This window comes from Gorilla gorilla, chromosome 5 (assembly GCF_029281585.2).
Source record: "Gorilla gorilla gorilla isolate KB3781 chromosome 5, NHGRI_mGorGor1-v2.1_pri, whole genome shotgun sequence".
NCBI lineage: Eukaryota > Metazoa > Chordata > Mammalia > Primates > Hominidae > Gorilla > Gorilla gorilla.
Window position 1 is genome coordinate 162,306,295 of NC_073229.2, and position 8,084 is coordinate 162,314,378.

Sequence of the window (8,084 nt, forward strand, 5' to 3'; positions counted from 1 at the left end):
TCTCTTCTCCTCTGCTCATACAAACTTTTAATTATCTCCACTCTGTCACCTCCTATTCCTTCCTCAGCCTTCGGTAATCTCTCTTCTCTTCAGTGGAGAGATGGAGAAAGTTTAACCATCAGGCCGGGCGTGATGGCTCACACCTGTAATCCCAGCACTTTGGGAGGCTGAGACGGGTGGGTCACCTGAGGTCAGGAGTTCGAGACTGGCCTGGCCAATATGATGAAAACCCGTCTCTACTGAAAATACAAAAATTAACCAGGCATGGTGGCGGGTGCTTGCAATCCCAGCTACTTGGGAGGCTGAGGCAGAAGAATTGCTGGAACCCAGGAGGCGGAGGTTGCAGTGAGCCAAGATTATGATACTGCACTCCAGCCTGGGTGACAGAGTGAGACTCTATTTAAAAAAAAAAAAAAAAAAGTTTAACAATCAACTTCCTGAAGAAAAGAAAAAAGTATTGATTTATAACATTTACCAGTTTTCATGGTATAAATATTGCCCCTATGGCTGATTTCAAGCTATTAGGATGGTGCAAAAGTTATCGCGGTTTTTCCCATTTAATGACAAAACCCGCAACTAAGTTTGTGCCAACCTAATACCAACTTGATGCCACTGAACAGAGTTAGGAAGAAATATGCATAATGAGCTGTCTAAGCTAGTAGGAACACACCACTAAGGGTGCCAGGGCCCCAGACACTGAGCACTGAAGGCTGTCTCTCAATAGGATACATGGGAAATGGATGCTGGCTCCTCCTACAAGCTGGCAGCTTCTACACCCACCCTGTTGGGTGATAGAGGATCTGTCCGAGAGTGAGACCTATATTCCCCATATTCTACTGAACCTGCTATCACAAAGGTCACTGGTTAGTTCAGATTTGCAAAACTCAATGGATATCACTTTTCTCTTTGTTGTATAGACAATCTGATGTCTTCCTCCACAAAATTCGGCTCTCTTGGAACCTATAAAAATATTAAATCCCATTGATCAAAGACCACCCAGAACACACCAATAGTCAAATAAAATTAAACTCATTAACTTGCTGCAGCAAGGGAGGTTGCACACCATGGGGAACTCTGGGGATGTCTTGGTTAGGATGTCTCTTTACACAGGAGGGGTGAGATTGAGGCTGATGTTAGGTGATCTTGGTGAGGGCTCAAGAGGTGGATGTTCCAGCCAGCCAAGCCAGCCAAGCCAGTCAGCCAGTCAAAAAAAAAAAAAAAAAAAAAAAAAAAAAAAAAAAAAAAAAAGAGGTGGATGTTTTATTCTGAGATCTCTCGTGCCTGGAAGAGGGGTATCTTGTTTTGTGGGTCCATGGTGTTTTGTTTTTCCCATGTTGAGATCTGATTAGGGAGTGGTCTACTTTTTGTCTTGCTCCATCACAATTACAGAGTGACCCTGTCTAATGCTGCTATTGTGTGAAACTATTTACGTTCAGCATAGGATTCTTATAGCCTAGCTACAGTTTTCCAAGCCAACTAGCCGCTGTTAGGGATTTTTTTTTTTCCTTTCTCGCTGGTTCTCCATCCCTTCCCTTTCTCCTTAACACGCTAGTCTCTCTCTGCCCTCGCCACCTGCCAGTATTGTATTCTCTAGAATTCCTTCTAAACATTTGCACCATTCTGCTTGTCCTTCTAAACATTTTCTTTGTGTTACATCATCAACTTTTGTGATTTCAACCCCTGCCTGTGTACTCATGGCTTGCAAATATATACCTTTAGCTCACACCTTTCCTTTACGCTTCAAAATTTTATATCCAACTTCCAGCCAGATGGCACCACCTGGGTCCTCACTCAAACACTTTAACCTCAACCAGTACAGAGTTCAAATTGCCCTTTCTTCTTCTAAACCAGTATCTTCTTTCTGTAGCCTCTGCAGCACCTCCATCATCTTGATCACCAACATTAAAACTCCAAGACCATCCTTGACTCTTTATCTCTCACTGTATATTTAGTAATTTAGAAATGAGCCACCTACTCTACCTCCTAAATATTTCTGCCATCCAGGCTCTCTGCTCCATCCCAATGCTCCTCCCCTAGCTCATTGTTTTACTGCTGCAGCTGCCCCCTAACTGAGCCCCCACCCTCTCCGAAGCCCACCTCCTACAAGATCACTAAAAGGACAGCTAAACGTGAATCTGCCCCTGACACTCCATGCGTCGCTCACTGGTTCTCCATCACGTCTTTGATTAAGTCTGAGCTTCCTGAAAGTGACATATGAAACCCACCCCTTCCCCATGATCTGGTGTCTGTTTGCCTCTCCAGCTGCACCTGTCACTTCTGCTTACTTTACACTTCCCACTGTTTTCGCTTCTCAGATACACGATGCTATTCTTGCTTTTCTCTTGATGCTATTTATGGAATACCTTTCCTCCCAGTCCCCACCCTATTTACTTCCTGCTGATCTTTTAAGATCAGCTTCAGACCACATCCCCCAAGAAATCGTCCCTGAATCCTGGCCTATGCCCTCTGTCACCTCCTCCAAACTAATGTAACTACGTGCTCTTCCTCAGTGCTCCCAAACCCTGGAAGCATGTGGACTAATCACACTGTTCTGAGTCATCTCTTTTATGTCCCTATTGGGCCGTGAGCTCCTTGAGGAAAGGGACCTGATTTTATTCGTCTTTATGCCCCCAGCACCTGTCATAATGCAGGTGTTACATAATTGCTTGATAAATGTGTGAATAAATGATTGGTTTTGTCAACAACCACTCGTGAAACTTGGCTTCTCTGAACTTCTGCATAGTCATCTATCTGTTGAGATGGTTAAAAAATGAACCATTAGGAAATGAATCGCTCTAAAATGCTGTGGAAGTAGAGATAAATGAAAAACTTCTGAGAATCAAAATTGAAAAGGAAGTATTTCTTTGGAACAGTAGATGGCAGTAGCACATCATATTTCAGCATAGCATTCGCTATGCATTCAGCTGTCCTAACGCGTGGCCATGTCTGGGGGCTACAAGAGCAGAGACAAAGGCACGTCACTTTTGGGCCTGGAGCAATCAGCATAATTTTTTTTTTTTTTTTTTTTGAGACAGGGTCTCACTTTCTTACCCAGGCTGGAGTGCAGTGGTGCAATCACGGCTGACTGCAGTGACTGCAGCCTCGACCTCCTAGGGCTCAAGTGATCCTCCCTTCTCAGCCTCCTGAGTAGCTGGGACTACAGGTGTGCACCGCCACGTCCTGCTAATTTTTATTTTTTTTTTGTAGAGACTGGGTTTTTCCATGTTGCCAGAGCTGTTTTTGAACTCCTGAGCTCAAGGGAGTTCAGCCTCAGCCTCCCTGGGATTACAGGTGTAAGGCTCCACAACTGGCCAAGTCAACATAATTATTAGGAGCCAGAAGTTAAGGGTGGTTTCAGACGCATTTGCTCTCTGTGACTTAATTCTAACTAAATTCCAGTTCTAACTTCCTCCCTGGAACCAGTGTGGCAGCGTTCCAAAAGGAATTGTTGACAGCCTTTCAGTGAATGGGAGCAAAGAGCATTTGTTTAGCAAGAAGCATTTGTTTAAAACCATGTTCTAAGAATACCCTAAGCTACTTTACAAATAATGTATTTTTGAATTCTCATAACTAACTGTGAGTTAGATGCTGTCAGGCCCATTTTACAGATGAAAACACTGAGACTAAGTAAATTAGCTTAGTAAATAAGGGGATTCAAACTCCGACCTGCTTGCCACAATATGTGCAACCTATCACGTTGATGTCATATTCTCTTAATTGAGCTAAAAGCTGTGACTTAAGCATAGCATTTGGAACAAACAAGTAAATGGAGTTAATGAGTTGTCAGTATAGACATATACTGTCTACTGAAAATAGTTAAATATCAACACCAGTCCCAAGCTTGAAAGTCACTAGGTAAGTGGAGAGTGAAATGCTGAGCTCAAACAATGTCATCTGGAGCCCAGAAATAGAAATAACAAAGGCTAACGTTAATTGAATGCTTCAAGGCACGTGGCACTATTCTAAGATACGTATTAATTTCTTTAATTTCAGATTCATCTGGTGAGGTAGGTACAATGATTATACCTACTTTGCAGATAAGGATACAGAGCCACAGATCATTTAAATTACTTGTTTAAGGCTACTCAACAGGTCAGTGTTAGAGCCCAGACCAACCCTCTGGCTCTAAGGCCTCAGCACCTAACCACCACACAATTAGTTATAGTAATAATAATAATGGCAATCAGCCCTTATATAGTGTGACGTGCCAGTCTCTGTTTTAATCACTGTACATTAATTTCTCTTATCCTTACAACTTCTCTATGAGGTTTGTATAATTATTGCTTCTATGTTACAGATGAGGAAACTGAGGCATGGGGAAGCTAAATGAGTTTTCCTGGATAGCACAGCTAGTAAGTGGCAGAACTGGGCCGCACGCCCAGATCTTTACAAAGCTGCGCAGTTAAGTCCTAAAACTTTCCATTTCAATGTGCATATTCTTAAATTTATTGGAACACATTTGAAATTTGTAGAGCATACCCAGTTGTCTGCATGTATTTTAAGACTCTACTTATCTCTCCAAACCAATTCCAGACTACTCATTCTTTCTCACACATATGCAGTCTCTCTCGTTACAGTATAAAAATTATCATTATGCTCCTGGGTCTATCACAAAAATGCCGGTTGTACATCCCAGGGTTATTTCAGCCTGGAAAATTTCCAATAAATATTCAGCTCAGGCCTAAATTATTCATGCCCTTAAAATATACTTTTTACAAATATTCTCACCACACAGGGGGAAGGGAATGAGAAAACACAGGCCCACATTGAGCTGAGCTGTGTTTAAAATTACCTGGACTTGTTTCTTGAACAAGTTGAAGGAGCCATCAATGTTTGTGGGGCTTTTTGTATGTAAAAGTCACACATTTCAGTCTGTTTCTTATATTGACATTTTGTTTCATCTGGAGCTTTAGAGACATGTTTGCATCTCTCGGTGAGCCCCTTCCTGCAAATGAGGCCACCTTAGCCCAGCCCATAATAACCTCTCAGAGACCACTTGGCCTTGTCTCCTGCCTGTACACAGGTCTTTGTCTTATCCCCAAACAGATCTGAAACACCTCGAAGCAGAGGTTTCCACTCCTCTGCATTCCTACAGTGTCCACTTCAATGGCCAGGCTCAATATTCCTTCATTTCAAGAAATAGAACTGATCTTAGCACTTTGGGAGGCTGAGGTGGGCAGATCCTGAGGTCAAGAGTTCAAAACCAGCCCCAACATGGTGAAACACCGTATCTACTAAAAATAAAAATTAAAAAAAAAAATTAGCCGGGTGTGGTGGCATGCACCTGTAGTCCCAGCTACTTGGGAGGCTGAGGCAGGAGAATCACTTGAACCTGGGAGGTGGGGGTTGTAGTGAGCTGAAATCGTACCACTGCACTCCAGCCTGGGTGACAGAGCAAGACTCTGCCTCAAAAAAAATTAAAAAGAAAATAAAAAAGAGATAGAACTGCCAAATAATAAAGAGGTTTGCTATGTGGATAGAGATGAGAATGAGAAAAATATTCTCTTTTTTTTCTGGTTTTCTTTTTTTTTAACTTTTATTTTCAAGTTCCAGGTACACGTGCAGGTTTGTTACATAGGTAAACATATGTCATGGGGGTTTGTTGTACAGATTATTTCATCACCCAGGTATTAAGCCTAGTACCCATTGGTTGTTTTTCCTGATCCTCTTTCTTCTCCCATGCTCCACCCTCTGATAGACTCCAGTGTGTATTGCTTCCCTCTGTGTGTCCATGTGTTCTCATCATGTAGCTCCCACTTATAAGTGAGAACATACGATATTTGGTTTTCTGTTCCTGCATTAGTTTGCTAAGGCAAATGGCCTCCAGCTCCATCTGTGTTCTTGTAAAGGACATGATCTTGTTCCTTTTTATGGCTGCACAGTATTCCATGGTCTATATGTTCCACACTTTCTTTATCCAGTCTACCATTGATGGGCATTTAGCTTCATTCCATGTCTTTGCTAGTGTGCATAGTGTTGCAATGAACATATGTGTGCATGTGTCTTTATGACAGAATGACTTATATTCCTTTGGGTATATACCAGTGATATGGTTTGGCTGTGTCCCCACCCAAATCTCTTCTTGAGTTCCCACATGTTGGGGGAGGGACCTGGTGGGAGGTAATTGAATCATGGGGGTGGGTCTTTTCTGTGCTGTTCTTGTGCTAGTGAATAAGTCTCACGAGATCTGATGGTTTTTAAAATGGGAGTTTCTCTGCACAAGCTCTCTCTTTGCCTGCCACCATCCATGTAAGATGTGACTTGCTCCTCCTTGCCTTCCACCATGATTGTGAGGCCTCACCAGCCATGTGGAATGGTAAGTCTATTAAATCTCTTTCTTTTGTAAATTGCCCAATCTTGGGTATGTCTTTATCAGCAGCATGAAAACAGAACTAATACACCCAGCAATGGGATTGCTGAGTCAAATGGTATTTCTTTCTTTAGGTCTTTAGGAATCGCCAGAGTCTTCCACAATGGTTGAACTAATTTACATTCCTCCCAACGGAGTAAAAGCATTCCTTTTTCTCCACAACCTAGCCAGCATGTTATTTTTTGACTTTTTCATAATAGCCATTCTGTCTGGTGTGAGATGATATTTCACTGTGGTTTAATTTGCACTGCTCTAATGATCAGTGATGTTGAGCTACCTTTCATATACTTGTTGGCCACATGCATGTCATGTCCCTTTACCCACTTTTTAATGGGGTTGTTTGTTTTTTCTTGTAAATTTGTTTAAGTTCCTTACAGATGCTAGATATTAGACCTTTGTCAGATGCATAGTTTTCAAAATGAGAAAGAGGAAAATATTCTAAAATATATAAATATCCTATAATATCTAACACCTCTGTTTAAAAAAAAAAGTGATTCCTAAACTCATTCAGGAAATCTGCATCTGCCAGTGAGACCCATCCCTCCATCAGTTTGGAGTCAGCTGACATTGTCATGTAGAGAGACAAAGTGGAGCAGCAGCCAGGAGGCTTATTAATTTATTAATGTTCAATTAGAGAATGTTGAAAGAGCTATGCTGACTCTTAGAACTCACATAGAATATTAAGTAGGATACAGGGATACCTTCAAGTCTTTTGACAAATATCCTGCTTCATTTCTCTGAAGATGAACTTAGATTACAACATTTCTTGTCTGTTATTGTAGTGCTGTCACCATTTTCATTAATTGGACTCAGATGAAGATTTCTGTAAATGAAGCAAAAGCTCTAAGTCTTTCTTTTTCTCATCCTAGTGTTCTGTATACATGCATATGCACTATGCATATACACATTCGATATGTGAAACCAAATGCTTTTGTTTTGGAAAGTGGCAATAAATTTCTGATCTGAGAAATCTAATAAATATATGAATCTCATTTATTACATTTATAGAAATTTGCATTTCCTACATATGATCTTGGTGTATAGTTAGCACCAGCGGGCCTAAGAGATGTTTTTTAAAAGTTGAAATCTCAAATGGCAAAACACACAAATTAAATATGGTTATTCTATTACAAGAGAATCAGCTTTTTACACTTTGAAAGATTTAAATGAGTGTTTCTTTTAAAATTAGATGAGTTAATCAAGCACTTTTTCAGTTGGATTTGTGGCAACTAGAAAGGAATATAGACCCTCCCACGTCTATTTCTTTTGAGTTTTCAGTCTAATTTGGAGGACAGTTCATAATGGAATATATTTGAAAACAAATAGCATTAAAAAGTATCTATTAAGTGCCCAGTGGAGACATACTGAGTGAACATTCAGAGGAGAGCTGGAAAAAGAATTATGGGGTAGTCCGGTGCTATGAACTGTTTGTGTCTCCCCAAAATTCATATGTTGACGCTGAACCCCTAATGCAATGGTACTAGGAGGCGGGGCTTTTGGAAGGTAGGTAGGTCATGAAAGCGGAATCTTCATGAATGGGATTAGTGCACTGAGAGGAGACATGAAGAGAGCTTGCAGTAGCTGCAAGAAGAGAATTTCCTTGGGCTGTCAAGATCCAGCAACTTGTTCTGGCAGATTATGACTCCTCTTCGGCTTCAAAGAAATAAAGGTTTTAAGCAAATACACTTAGTGTCTGTTGCATACTTTCCCTGGG